This window comes from Amblyomma americanum, chromosome 3 (assembly GCF_052857255.1).
Source record: "Amblyomma americanum isolate KBUSLIRL-KWMA chromosome 3, ASM5285725v1, whole genome shotgun sequence".
Classification (NCBI taxonomy): domain Eukaryota; kingdom Metazoa; phylum Arthropoda; class Arachnida; order Ixodida; family Ixodidae; genus Amblyomma; species Amblyomma americanum.
In genome coordinates this window covers 48728883-48743393 of record NC_135499.1, presented here as the reverse complement: position 1 = coordinate 48743393, position 14511 = coordinate 48728883, and positions in this window count along the sequence as shown.

The window sequence follows — 14511 nt, the reverse complement described above, 5'->3', positions numbered from 1 at the left end:
ATCAAGACTGCCAGAACCGAGACCCCCGTTAAGCTATTTGCAGAAAAGGCAAATGAAGTGAGGGGCTCTTTTGACAAACATATTAAGGATGCCAACAGTCATCGAAATCAAGGTGCATAGGGGAATGCTTCTTTTTTTATATCTAGTGCCAATCAATTAGTTTTTAAAAGAAAATTACTTATAAAGCAGCAGAAAAGACAACCATGGCGCCGGTGGGATCGAACCCACGACCTCCGAATATCGCGTCCTGTGCGCTTACCAACTGAGCTACGGCGACGGCTGTCTAATCTGCTGCTATCGTGGGTATTTATGTTTTGCGTGTAAGCGAACCTTGAGAGTGTTCACCAGCGCCACCCTCGTCCATAGCGGTGGCCGTAGCACGTCCTGTAATACCGCAAGTGTGACGTAGAACGTCATCTAACAGCGAGGGCGGAAACTGTGCGAGAGCCCTCTTATGCTCCCTATGGCATCTAGACTGCAAGAACCGAGACCCCCGTTAAGCTATTAGCAGAAAAGGCAAATGAAGTGAGGGGCTCTTTTGACAAACATATTAAGGATGCCAACAGTCACCGAAATCAAGGTGCATAGGGGAATGCTTCTTTTTTTATATCTAGTGCCAATCAATTAGTTTTTAAAAGAAAATTACTTATAAAGCAGCAGGAAAGACAACCATGGCGCCGGTGGGATCGAACCCACGACCTCCGAATATCGCGTCCTGTGCGCTTACCAACTGAGCTACTGCGACGGCTGTCTAATCTGCTGCTATCGTGGGTATTTATGTTTTCCGTGTAAGCGAACCTTGAGAGTGTTCACCAGCGCCACCCTCGTCCATGGCTGTGGACGTAGCACGTCCTGTAATACCGCAAGTGTGACGTAGAACGTCATCTAACGGCGAGGGCGGAAACTGTGCGAGAGCCCTCTTATGCTACCTATGGCATCAATACTGCCAGAACCGAGACCCCCGTTAAGCTATTAGCAGACAAGGCAAATGAAGTGAGGGGCTCGTTTGACAAACATATTAAGGAAACCAACAGTCACCGAAATCAAGGTGCATAGGGGAATGCTTCTTTTTATATCTAGTGTCAATCAATTAGTTTTTTAGAGAAAATTACTTATAAAGCAGCAGAAAAAGCAACCATGCTGCCGGTGGGATCCGAACCCACGCCCACCAAATATCGCGTCCGGTGCGCTTACTAACTGATCTACGGCGACGGCTGTCTAATCTGCTGCTTTCGTGGGTATTTATGTTTTGCGTGTAAGCGAACCTTGAGAGTGTTCACCAGCGCCACCCTCGTCCATAGCGGTGGCCGTAGCACGTCCTGTAATACCGCAAGTGTGACGTAGAACGTCATCTAACGGCGAGGGCGGAAACTGTGCGAGAGCCCTCTTATGCTACCTATGGCATCAAGACTGCCAGAATCGAGACCCCCGTTAAGCTATTAGCAGACAAGGCAAATGAAGTGAGGGGCTCGTTTGACAAACATATGAAGGAAGCCAACAGTCACCGAAATCAAGGTGCATAGAGGAATGCTTCTTTTTTTTATCTAGTGCCAATCAATTATGTTTTTTAAAGAAAATTACTTATAAAGCAGCAGAAAAGACAACCATGGCGCCGGTGGGATCGAACCAACGACCTCCGAATATCGCGTCCGGTGCGCTTACCAACTGAGCTACGGCGACGGCTGTCTAATCTGCTGCTATCGTGGGTATTTATGTTTTGCGTGTAAGCGAACCTTGAGAGTGTTCACCAGCGCCACCCTCGTCCATAGCGGTGGACGTAGCACGTCCTGTAATACCGCAAGTGTGACGTAGAACGTCATCTAACGGCGAGGGCGGAAACTGTGCGAGAGCCCTCTTATGCTACCTATGGCATCAAGACTGCCAGAACCGAGACCCCCGTTAAGCTATTAGCAGACAAGGCAAATGAAGTGAGGGGCTCGTTTGACAAACATATTAAGGAAACCAACAGTCACCGAAATCAAGGTGCATAGGGGAATGCTTCTTTTTTTATATCTAGTGCCAATCATTTAGCATTTTTTTAAGAAAATTACTTACAGAACAGCAGAAAAAACAACCATGCCACCGGTGGGATTCGAGCCCACGACCTCCGAATATCGCGTCCGGTGCGCTTACCAACTGATCTACGGCGACGGCTGTCTAATCTGCTGCTTTCGTGGGTATTTATGTTTTGCGTGTAAGCGAACCTTGAGAGTGTTCACCAGCGCCACCCTCGTCCATAGCGGTGGCCGTAGCACGTCCTGTAATACCGCAAGTGTGACGTAGAACGTCATCTAACAGCGAGGGCGGAAACTGTGCGAGAGCCCTCTTATGCTCCCTATGGCATCTAGACTGCAAGAACCGAGACCCCCGTTAAGCTATTAGCAGAAAGGCAAATGAAGTGAGGGGCTCTTTTGACAAACATATTAAGGATGCCAACAGTCACCGAAATCAAGGTGCATAGGGGAATGCTTCTTTTTTTATATCTAGTGCCAATCAATTAGTTTTTAAAAGAAAATTACTTATAAAGCAGCAGAAAAGACAACCATGGCGCCGGTGGGATCGAGCCCACGACCTCCGAATATCGCGTCCTGTGCGCTTACCAACTGAGCTACTGCGACGGCTGTCTAATCTGCTGCTATCGTGGGTATTTATGTTTTGCGTGTAAGCGAACCTTGAGAGTGTTCACCAGCGCCACCCTCGTCCATGGCGGTGGACGTAGCACGTCCTGTAATACCGCAAGTGTGACGTAGAACGTCATCTAACGGCGAGGGCGGAAACTGTGCGAGAGCCCTCTTATGCTACCTATGGCATCAAGACTGCCAGAACCGAGACCCTCTTTAAGCTATTAGCAGACAAGGCAAATGAAGTGAGGGGCTCGTTTGACAAACCTAATAACGAAACCAACAGTCACCGAAATCAAGGTGCATAGGGGAATGCTTTTTTTTATATCTACTGCCAATCAATTAGTTTTTTAAAGAAAATTACTTATAAAGCAGCAGAAAAAGCAACCATGCTGCCGGTGGAATCCGAACCCACGACCACCGAATATCGCGTCAGGTGCGCTTACCAACTGAGCAACGTCGACGGCTGTCTAATCTGCTGCTTTCGTGGGTATTTATGTTTTGCGTGTAAGCGAACTTTGAGAGTTCACCAGCGCCACCCTCGTCCATAGCGGTGGACGTAGCACGTCCTGTAATACTGCAAGTGTGACGTAGAACGTCATCTAACGGCGAGGGCGGAAACTGTGCGAGAGCCCTCTTATGCTACCTATGGCATCAAGACTGCCAGAACCGAGACCCTCTTTAAGCTATTAGCAGACAAGGCAAATGAAGTGAGGGGCTCGTTTGACAAACATATTAAGGAAAGCAACAGTCACCGAAAACAAGGTGCATAGGGGAATGCTTCTTGTTTTTTACATCCAGTGCCAAGCAATTAGTTTTTTTTGAAAATTGCTTATAAAGCAGCAGAAGAAACAACCATGCCGAAGGTGGGATCCGAACCCACGACTTCCGAATATCGCGTCCGGTGCTCTTACCAACTTAGCTACGGCCACGGCTGTCTAATCTGCTACTTTCGTGGATATTTATGTTTTGCGTGTAAGCGAACCTTGAGAGTCTTCACCAGCGCCACCCTCGTCCATAGCGGTGGACATAGCACGTCCTGTAATACCGCAAGTGTAACGTAGAACGTCATCTAACGGCGAGGGCGGAAACTGTGCGAGAGCCGTCTTATGCTTCCTATGGCATCAAGACTGCCAGAACCGAGACCCCCGTTAAGCTATTAGCAGACAAGGCAAATGAAGTGAGGGGCTCGTTTGACAAACATATGAAGGAAGCCAACAGTCACCGAAATCAAGGTGCATAGAGGAATGCTTCTTTTTTTTATCTAGTGCCAATCAATTAGTTTTTTAAAGAAAATTACTTCTAAAGCAGCAGAAAAGACAACCATGGCGCCGGTGGGATCGAACCCACGACCTCCGAATATCGCGTCCGGTGCGCTTACCAACTGAGCTACGGTGACGGCTGTCTAATCTGCTGCTATTGTGGGTATTTATGTTTTGCGTGTAAGCGAACCTTGAGAGTGTTCACCAGCGCCACCCTCGTCCATAGCGGTGGACGTAGCACGTCCTGTAATACCGCAAGTGTGACGTAGAACGTCATCTAACAGCGAGGGCGGAAACTGTGCGAGAGCCCTCTTATGCTCCCTATGGCATCTAGACTGCAAGAACAGAGACCCCCGTTAAGCTATTAGCAGAAAAGGCAAATGAAGTGAGGGGCTCTTTTGACAAACATGTTAAGGATGCCAACAGTCACCGAAATCAAGGTGCATAGGGGAATGCTTCTTTTTTTATATCTAGTGCCAATCAGTTAGCTTTTTTTAAAGAAAATTACTTATAGAACAGCAGAAAAAACAACCATGCCGCCGGTGGGATTCGAGCCCACGACCTCCGAATATCGCCTCTGGTGCTCTTACCAACTAAGCTACGGCGACGGCTGTATAATCTGCTGCATTCGTGGGTATTTATGTTTTGCGTGTAAGCGAACCTTGAGAGTGTTCACCAGCGCCACCCTCGTCCATAGCGGTGGACGTAGCACGTCCTGTAATACCGCAAGTGTGAAGTAGAACGTCATCTAACGGCGAGGGCGGAAACTGTGCAAGAGCCCTCTGATGCTACCTATGGCATCAAGACTGCCAGAACCGAGAACCCCGTTAAGCTATTAGCAGACAAGGCAAATGAGGTGAGGGGCTCGTTTGACAAACCCATGAAGGAAGCCAACAGTCACCTAAATCAAGGTGCATAGAGGAATACTTCTTTTTTATATCTAGTGCCAATCAATTAGTTTTTAAAAGAAAATTACTTAAAAAGCAGCAGAAAAGACAACCATGGCGCCGGTGGGATCGAGCCCACGACCTCCGAATATCGCGTCCTGTGCGCTTACCAACTGAGCTACTGCGACGACTGTCTAATCTGCTGCTATCGTGGGTATTTATGTTTTGCGTGTAAGCGAACCTTAAGAGTGTTCACCAGCGCCACCCTCGTCCATGGCGGTGGACGTAGCACGTCCTGTAATACCGCAAGTATGACGTAGAACCTCATCTAACGGCGAGGGCGGAAACTGTGCGAGAGCCCTCTTATGCTACCTATGGCATCAAGACTGCCAGAACCGAGACCCCCGTTAAGCTATTAGCAGACAAGGCAAATGAAGTGAGGGGCTCGTTTGACAAACGTATTAAGGAAACCAATAGTCACCGAAATCAAGGTGCATAGGGGAATGCTTCTTTTTTTATATCTAGTGCCAATCAATTAGTTTTTTAAAGAAAATTACTTATAAAGCAGCAGAAAAAACAACCATGCTGCCGGTGGGATCCGAACCCACGACAACCGAATATCGCGTCAGGTGCGCTTACCAACTGAGCTACGGCGACGGCTGTCTAATCTGCTGCTTTCGTGGGTATTTATGTTTTGCGTGTAAGCGAACTTTGAGAGTGTTCACCAGCGCCCCCCTCGTCCATAGCGGTGGACGTAGCACGTCCTGTAATACCGCAAGTGTGACGTAGAACGTCCTCTAATGGCGATGGAGGAAACTGTGCGAGAGACCTCTTATGCTACCTATGGCATCAAGACTGCCAGAACCGAGAGCCCCGTTAAGCTATTAGCAGATAAGGCAAATGAAGTGAGGGGCTCGTTTGACAAACATATTAGGAAGCCAACGATCACCGAAAACAAGGTGCATAGGGGAATGCTTCTTGTTTTTTATATCCAGTGCCAATCAATTAGTTTTTTAAAGAAAATTTTTTATAAAACAGCAGGAAAAACAACCATGCCGCCGGTGGGATCCGAACCCACGACCTCCGAATATGGCGTCTGGTACGCTTACCATCTGAGCTACGGCGACGGCTGCCTAATCTGCTGCTTTCGTGGGTATTTATGTTTTGCGTGTAAGCGAACCTTGAGAGTGTTCACCAGCGCCACCCTCGTCCATAGCGGTGGACGTAGCACGTCCTGTAATACCGCAAGTGTGAAGTAGAACGTCATCTAACGGCGAGGGCGGAAACTGTGCAAGAGCCCTCTGATGCTACCTTTGGCATCAAGACTGCCAGAACCGAGACCCCCGTTAAGCTATTAGCAGACAAGGCAAATGAAGTTAGGGGCTCGTTTGACAAACATATGAAGGAAGCCAACAGTCACCGAAATCAAGGTGCATAGAGGAATGCTTCTTTTTTATAACTAGTGCCAATCAATTAGTTTTTTAAAGAAAATTATTTATAAAACAGCAGGAAAAACAACCATGCCGCCGGTGGGATCCGAACCCACGACCTCCGAATATGGCGTCCGGTACGCTTACCATCTGAGCTACGGCGACGGCTGTCTAATCTGCTGCTTTCGTGGGTATTTATGATGTGCGTGCAAGCGAACCTTGAGGGTGTTCACCAGCGGCACCCTCGTCCATAGCGGTGGATGTAGCACGTCCTGTAATACCGCAAGTGTGACGTAGAACGTCATTTAACGGCGAGGGCGGAAACTGTGCGAGAGCCCTCTTATGCTACCTATGGCATCAAGACTGCCAGAACCGAGACTTCCTTTAAGCTATTAGCAGACAAGGCAAATGAAGTGAGGGGCTCGTTTGACAAACATATTAAGGAAACCAACAGTCACCGAAATCAAGGTGCATAGGGGAATGCTTCTTTTTTTATATCTAGTGCCAATCAGTTTTTTTGAAAATTGCTTATAAAGCAGCAGAAAAAACAACCATTACGAAAGTGGGATGCTACCCACGACCTCCGAATATCTCGTCCGGTGCTGTTACCAACTGAGCTACGGTGACGGCTGTCTAATCTGCTGCTTTCGTGGGTATTTATGTTTTGCGTGAAAGCGAACCTTGATAGTGTTCACTAGCGCCACCCTCGTCCATAGCGGTGGACGTAGCACGTCCTGTAATACCGCCAGTGTGACGTAGAACGTCATCTAATGGCGAGGGAGGAAACTGCGAGAGACCTCTTATGGTACCTATGGCATCAAGACTGCCAGAACCGAGAGCCCCGTTAAGCTATTAGCAGACAAGGCAAATGAAGTGAGGGGATCGTTTGACAAACATATTAAGGAAGCCAACAATCACCGAAAACAAGGTGCATAGGGGAATGCTTCTTGCTTTTTTTTTCCAGTGCCAAGCAATTAGTTTTTTTGAAAATTGCTTATAAAGCAGCAGAAGAAACAACCATGCCGAAGGTGGGATCCGAACCCACGACCTCCGAATATCGCGTCCGGTGCTCTTACCAACTGAGCTACGGCCACGGCTGTCTAATCTGCTACTTTCGTGGATATTTATCTTTTGCGTGTAAGCGAACCTTGAGAGTCTTCACCAGCGCCACCCTCGTCCATCGCGGTGGACGTAGCACGTCCTGTAATACCGCAAGTGTGACGTAGAACGTCATCTAACGGCGAGAGAGGAAACTGTGCGAGAGCCCTCTCATGCTACCTATGGCATTAACACTGCCAGAACCGAGACCCCCGTTAAGCTATTAGCAGACAAGGCAAATGAGGTGAGGGGCTCGTTTGACAAACATATTAAGGAAGCCAACAGTCACCGAAATCAAGGTGCATAGAGGAATGCTTCTTTTTTATATCTAGTGCCAATCAATTAGATTTTTAAAGAAAATTATTTATAAAACAGCAGGAAAAACAACCATGCCGCCGGTGGTATCCGAACCCACGACCTCCGAATATGGCGTCCGGTACACTTACCATCTGAGCTACGGTGACGGCTGTCTAATCTGCTGCTTTCGTGGGTATTTATGTATTGCGTGCAAGCGAACCTTGAAAGTTTTCACCAGCGGCACCCTCGTCCATAGCGGTGGATGTAGCACGTCCTGTAATACCGCAAGTGTGACGTAGAACGTCATCTAACGGCGAGGGCGGAAACTGTGCGAGAGCCCTCTTATGCTACTTATGGCATCAAGACTGCCAGAACCGAGACCCTCTTTAAGCTATTAGCAGACAAGGCAAATGAAGTGAGGGGCTCGTTTGACAAACATATTAAGGAAACCAACAGTCACCGAAATCAAGGTGCATAGGGGAATCCTTCTTCTTTATATCTAGTGCCAATCAATTAGTTTTTTTGAAAATTGCTTATAAAGCAGCAGAAAAAACAACCATTCCGAAGGTGGGATCCTACCCACGACCTCCGAATATCTCGTCCGGTGCTGTTACCAACTGCGCTACGGCGACGGCTGTCTAATCTGCTGCTTTCGTGGGTATTTATGTATTGCGTGCAAGCGAACCTTGAGAGTGTTCACCAGCGGCACCCTCGTCCATAGCGGTGGATGTAGCACGTCCTGTAATACCGCAAGTGTGACGTAGAACATCATCCAACGGCGAGGGCGGAAACTGTGCGAGAGCCCTCTTATTCGACTTATGGCATCAAGACTGCCAGAACCGAGACCCCCGTTAAGCTATTAGTAGACAAGGCAAATGAAGTAAGGGGATCGTTTGACAAACATATTAAGGAAGCCAACAATCACCGAAAACAAGGTGCATAGGGGAATGCTTCTTGTTTTTTATATCCAGTGCCAAGCAATTAGTTTTTTTGAAAATTGCTTATAAAGCAGCAGAAGAAACAACCATGCCGAAGGTGGGATCCGAACCCACGACCTCCGAATATCGCGTCCGGTGCTCTTACCAACTTAGCTACGGCCACGGCTGTCTAATCTGCTACTTTCGTGGATATTTATGTTTTGCGTGTAAGCGAACCTTGAGAGTGTTCACCAGCGCCACCCTCGTCCATAGCGGTGGACGTAGCACGTCCTGCAATACCGCAAGTGTGAAGTAGAACGTCAACTAACGGCGAGGGCGTAAACTGTGCAAGAGCCCTCTGATGCTACCTATGGCATCAAGACTGCCAGAACCGAGACCCCCGTTAAGCTATTAGCAGACAAGGCAAATGAAGTGAGGTGCTCGTTTGACAAACATATGAAGGAAGCCAACAGTCACCGAAATCAAGGTGCATAGAGGAATGCTTCTTTTTTTTATCTAGTGCCAATCAATTAGTTTTTTAAAGAAAATTATAAAGCAGCAGAAAAGACAACCATGGAGCCGGTGGGATCGAGCCCACGACCTCCGAATGTCGCGTCCGGTGCGCTTACCAACTGAGCTACGGCGACGGCTGTCTAATCTGCTGCTATCGTGGGTATTTATGTTTTGCGTGTAAGCGAACCTTGAGAGTGTTCACCAGCGCCACCCTCGTCCATAGCGGTGGACGTAGCACGTCCTGTAAAACCGCAAGTGTGACGTAGAACGTCATCTAACGGCGAGGGCGGAAACTGTGCGAGAGCCCTCTTATGCTACCTATGGCATCAAGACTGCCAGAACCGAGAACCCCGTTAAGCTATTAGCAGACAAGGCAAATGAAGTGAGGGGCTCGTTTGACAAACATATGAAGGAAGCCAACAGTCACCGAAATCAAGGTGCATAGAGGAATGCTTCTTTTTTTTATCTAGTGCCAATCAATTAGTTTTTTAAAGAAAGTTACTTATAAAGCAGCAGAAAAGACAACCATGGCGCCGGTGGGATCGAACCAACGACCTCCGAATATCGCGTCCGGTGCGCTTACCATCTGAGCTACGGCGACGGCTGCCTAATCTGCTGCTTTCGTGGGTATTTATGTTTTGCGTGTAAGCGAACCTTGAGAGTGTTCACCAGCGCCACCCTCGTCCATAGCGGTGGACGTAGCACGTCCTGTAATACCGCAAGTGTGAAGTAGAACGTCATCTAACGGCGAGGGCGGAAACTGTGCAAGAGCCCTCTGATGCTACCTTTGGCATCAAGACTGCCAGAACCGAGACCCCCGTTAAGCTATTAGCAGACAAGGCAAATGAAGTTAGGGGCTCGTTTGACAAACATATGAAGGAAGCCAACAGTCACCGAAATCAAGGTGCATAGAGGAATGCTTCTTTTTTATAACTAGTGCCAATCAATTAGTTTTTTAAAGAAAATTATTTATAAAACAGCAGGAAAAACAACCATGCCGCCGGTGGGATCCGAACCCACGACCTCCGAATATGGCGTCCGGTACGCTTACCATCTGAGCTACGGCGACGGCTGTCTAATCTGCTGCTTTCGTGGGTATTTATGATGTGCGTGCAAGCGAACCTTGAGGGTGTTCACCAGCGGCACCCTCGTCCATAGCGGTGGATGTAGCACGTCCTGTAATACCGCAAGTGTGACGTAGAACATCATCTAACGGCGAGGGCGGAAACTGTGCGAGAGCCCTCTTATTCGACTTATGGCATCAAGACTGCCGGAACCGAGACCCTCTTTAAGCTATTAGCAGACAAGGCAAATGAAGTGAGGGGCTCGTTTGACAAACATATTAAGGAAACCAACAGTCACCGAAATCAAGGTGCATAGGGGAATGCTTCTTTTTTTATATCTAGTGCCAATCAGTTTTTTTGAAAATTGCTTATAAAGCAGCAGAAAAAACAACCATTACGAAAGTGGGATGCTACCCACGACCTCCGAATATCTCGTCCGGTGCTGTTACCAACTGAGCTACGGTGACGGCTGTCTAATCTGCTGCTTTCGTGGGTATTTATGTTTTGCGTGAAAGCGAACCTTGATAGTGTTCACCAGCGCCACCCTCGTCCATAGCGGTGGACGTAGCACGTCCTGTAATACCGCCAGTGTGACGTAGAACGTCATCTAATGGCGAGGGAGGAAACTGCGAGAGACCTCTTATGGTACCTATGGCATCAAGACTGCCAGAACCGAGAGCCCCGTTAAGCTATTAGCAGACAAGGCAAATGAAGTGAGGGGATCGTTTGACAAACATATTAAGGAAGCCAACAATCACCGAAAACAAGGTGCATAGGGGAATGCTTCTTGCTTTTTTTTCCAGTGCCAAGCAATTAGTTTTTTTGAAAATTGCTTATAAAGCAGCAGAAGAAACAACCATGCCGAAGGTGGGATCCGAACCCACGACCTCCGAATATCGCGTCCGGTGCTCTTACCAACTGAGCTACGGCCACGGCTGTCTAATCTGCTACTTTCGTGGATATTTATCTTTTGCGTGTAAGCGAACCTTGAGAGTCTTCACCAGCGCCACCCTCGTCCATCGCGGTGGACGTAGCACGTCCTGTAATACCGCAAGTGTGACGTAGAACGTCATCTAACGGCGAGAGAGGAAACTGTGCGAGAGCCCTCTCATGCTACCTATGGCATTAACACTGCCAGAACCGAGACCCCCGTTAAGCTATTAGCAGACAAGGCAAATGAGGTGAGGGGCTCGTTTGACAAACATATTAAGGAAGCCAACAGTCACCGAAATCAAGGTGCATAGAGGAATGCTTCTTTTTTATATCTAGTGCCAATCAATTAGATTTTTAAAGAAAATTATTTATAAAACAGCAGGAAAAACAACCATGCCGCCGGTGGTATCCGAACCCACGACCTCCGAATATGGCGTCCGGTACACTTACCATCTGAGCTACGGTGACGGCTGTCTAATCTGCTGCTTTCGTGGGTATTTATGTATTGCGTGCAAGCGAACCTTGAAAGTTTTCACCAGCGGCACCCTCGTCCATAGCGGTGGATGTAGCACGTCCTGTAATACCGCAAGTGTGACGTAGAACGTCATCTAACGGCGAGGGCGGAAACTGTGCGAGAGCCCTCTTATGCTACTTATGGCATCAAGACTGCCAGAACCGAGACCCTCTTTAAGCTATTAGCAGACAAGGCAAATGAAGTGAGGGGCTCGTTTGACAAACATATTAAGGAAACCAACAGTCACCGAAATCAAGGTGCATAGGGGAATCCTTCTTCTTTATATCTAGTGCCAATCAATTAGTTTTTTTGAAAATTGCTTATAAAGCAGCAGAAAAAACAACCATTCCGAAGGTGGGATCCTACCCACGACCTCCGAATATCTCGTCCGGTGCTGTTACCAACTGCGCTACGGCGACGGCTGTCTAATCTGCTGCTTTCGTGGGTATTTATGTATTGCGTGCAAGCGAACCTTGAGAGTGTTCACCAGCGGCACCCTCGTCCATAGCGGTGGATGTAGCACGTCCTGTAATACCGCAAGTGTGACGTAGAACATCATCCAACGGCGAGGGCGGAAACTGTGCGAGAGCCCTCTTATTCGACTTATGGCATCAAGACTGCCAGAACCGAGACCCCCGTTAAGCTATTAGTAGACAAGGCAAATGAAGTAAGGGGATCGTTTGACAAACATATTAAGGAAGCCAACAATCACCGAAAACAAGGTGCATAGGGGAATGCTTCTTGTTTTTTATATCCAGTGCCAAGCAATTAGTTTTTTTGAAAATTGCTTATAAAGCAGCAGAAGAAACAACCATGCCGAAGGTGGGATCCGAACCCACGACCTCCGAATATCGCGTCCGGTGCTCTTACCAACTTAGCTACGGCCACGGCTGTCTAATCTGCTACTTTCGTGGATATTTATGTTTTGCGTGTAAGCGAACCTTGAGAGTGTTCACCAGCGCCACCCTCGTCCATAGCGGTGGACGTAGCACGTCCTGCAATACCGCAAGTGTGAAGTAGAACGTCAACTAACGGCGAGGGCGTAAACTGTGCAAGAGCCCTCTGATGCTACCTATGGCATCAAGACTGCCAGAACCGAGACCCCCGTTAAGCTATTAGCAGACAAGGCAAATGAAGTGAGGTGCTCGTTTGACAAACATATGAAGGAAGCCAACAGTCACCGAAATCAAGGTGCATAGAGGAATGCTTCTTTTTTTTATCTAGTGCCAATCAATTAGTTTTTTAAAGAAAATTATAAAGCAGCAGAAAAGACAACCATGGAGCCGGTGGGATCGAGCCCACGACCTCCGAATGTCGCGTCCGGTGCGCTTACCAACTGAGCTACGGCGACGGCTGTCTAATCTGCTGCTATCGTGGGTATTTATGTTTTGCGTGTAAGCGAACCTTGAGAGTGTTCACCAGCGCCACCCTCGTCCATAGCGGTGGACGTAGCACGTCCTGTAAAACCGCAAGTGTGACGTAGAACGTCATCTAACGGCGAGGGCGGAAACTGTGCGAGAGCCCTCTTATGCTACCTATGGCATCAAGACTGCCAGAACCGAGAACCCCGTTAAGCTATTAGCAGACAAGGCAAATGAAGTGAGGGGCTCGTTTGACAAACATATGAAGGAAGCCAACAGTCACCGAAATCAAGGTGCATAGAGGAATGCTTCTTTTTTTTATCTAGTGCCAATCAATTAGTTTTTTAAAGAAAGTTACTTATAAAGCAGCAGAAAAGACAACCATGGCGCCGGTGGGATCGAACCAACGACCTCCGAATATCGCGTCCGGTGCGCTTACCAACTGAGCTACGGCGACGGCTGTCTAATCTGCTGCTATCGTGGGTATTTATGTTTTGCGTGTAAGCGAACCTTGAGAGTGTTCACCAGCGCCACCCTCGTCCATAGCGGTGGACGTAGCACGTCCTGTAATACCGCAAGTGTGACGTAGAACGTCATCTAACGGCGAGGGCGGAAACTGTGCGAGAGCCCTCTTATGCTACCTATGGCATCAAGACTGCCAGAACCGAGACCCCCGTTAAGCTATTAGCAGACAAGGCAAATGAAGTGAGGGGCTCGTTTGACAAACATATTAAGGAAACCAACAGTCACCGAAATCAAGGTGCATAGAGGAATGCTTCTTTTTATATCTAGTGTCAATCAATTAGTTTTTTAAAGAAAATTACTTATAAAGCAGCAGAAAAAGCAACCATGCTGCCGGTGGGATCCAAACCCACGCCCACCAAATATAGCGTCCGGTGCGCTTACCAACTGATCTACGGCGACGGCTGTCTAATCTGCTGCTTTCGTGGGTATTTATGTTTTGCGTGTAAGCGAACCTTGAGAGTGTTCACCAGCGCCACCCTCGTCCATAGCGGTGGCCGTAGCACGTCCTGTAATACCGCAAGTGTGACGTAGAACGTCATCTAACAGCGAGGGCGGAAACTGTGCGAGAGCCCTCTTATGCTACCTATGGCATCTAGACTGCAAGAACCGAGACCCCCGTTAAGCTATTAGCAGAAAGGCAAATGAAGTGAGGGGCTCTTTTGACAAACATATTAAGGATGCCAACAGTCACCGAAATCAAGGTGCATAGGGGAATGCTTCTTTTTTTATATCTAGTGCCAATCAATTAGTTTTTAAAAGAAAATTACTTATAAAGCAGCAGAAAAGACAACCATGGCGCCGGTGGGATCGAGCCCACGACCTCCGAATATCGCGTCCTGTGCGCTTACCAACTGAGCTACTGCGACGGCTGTCTAATCTGCTGCTATCGTGGGTATTTATGTTTTGCGTGTAAGCGAACCTTGAGAGTGTTCACCAGCGCCACCCTCGTCCATGGCGGTGGACGTAGCACGTCCTGTAATACCGCAAGTGTGACGTAGAACGTCATCTAACGGCGAGGGCGGAAACTGTGCGAGAGCCCAATTATGCTACCTATGGCATCAAGACTGCCAGAACCGAGACCCTCTTTAA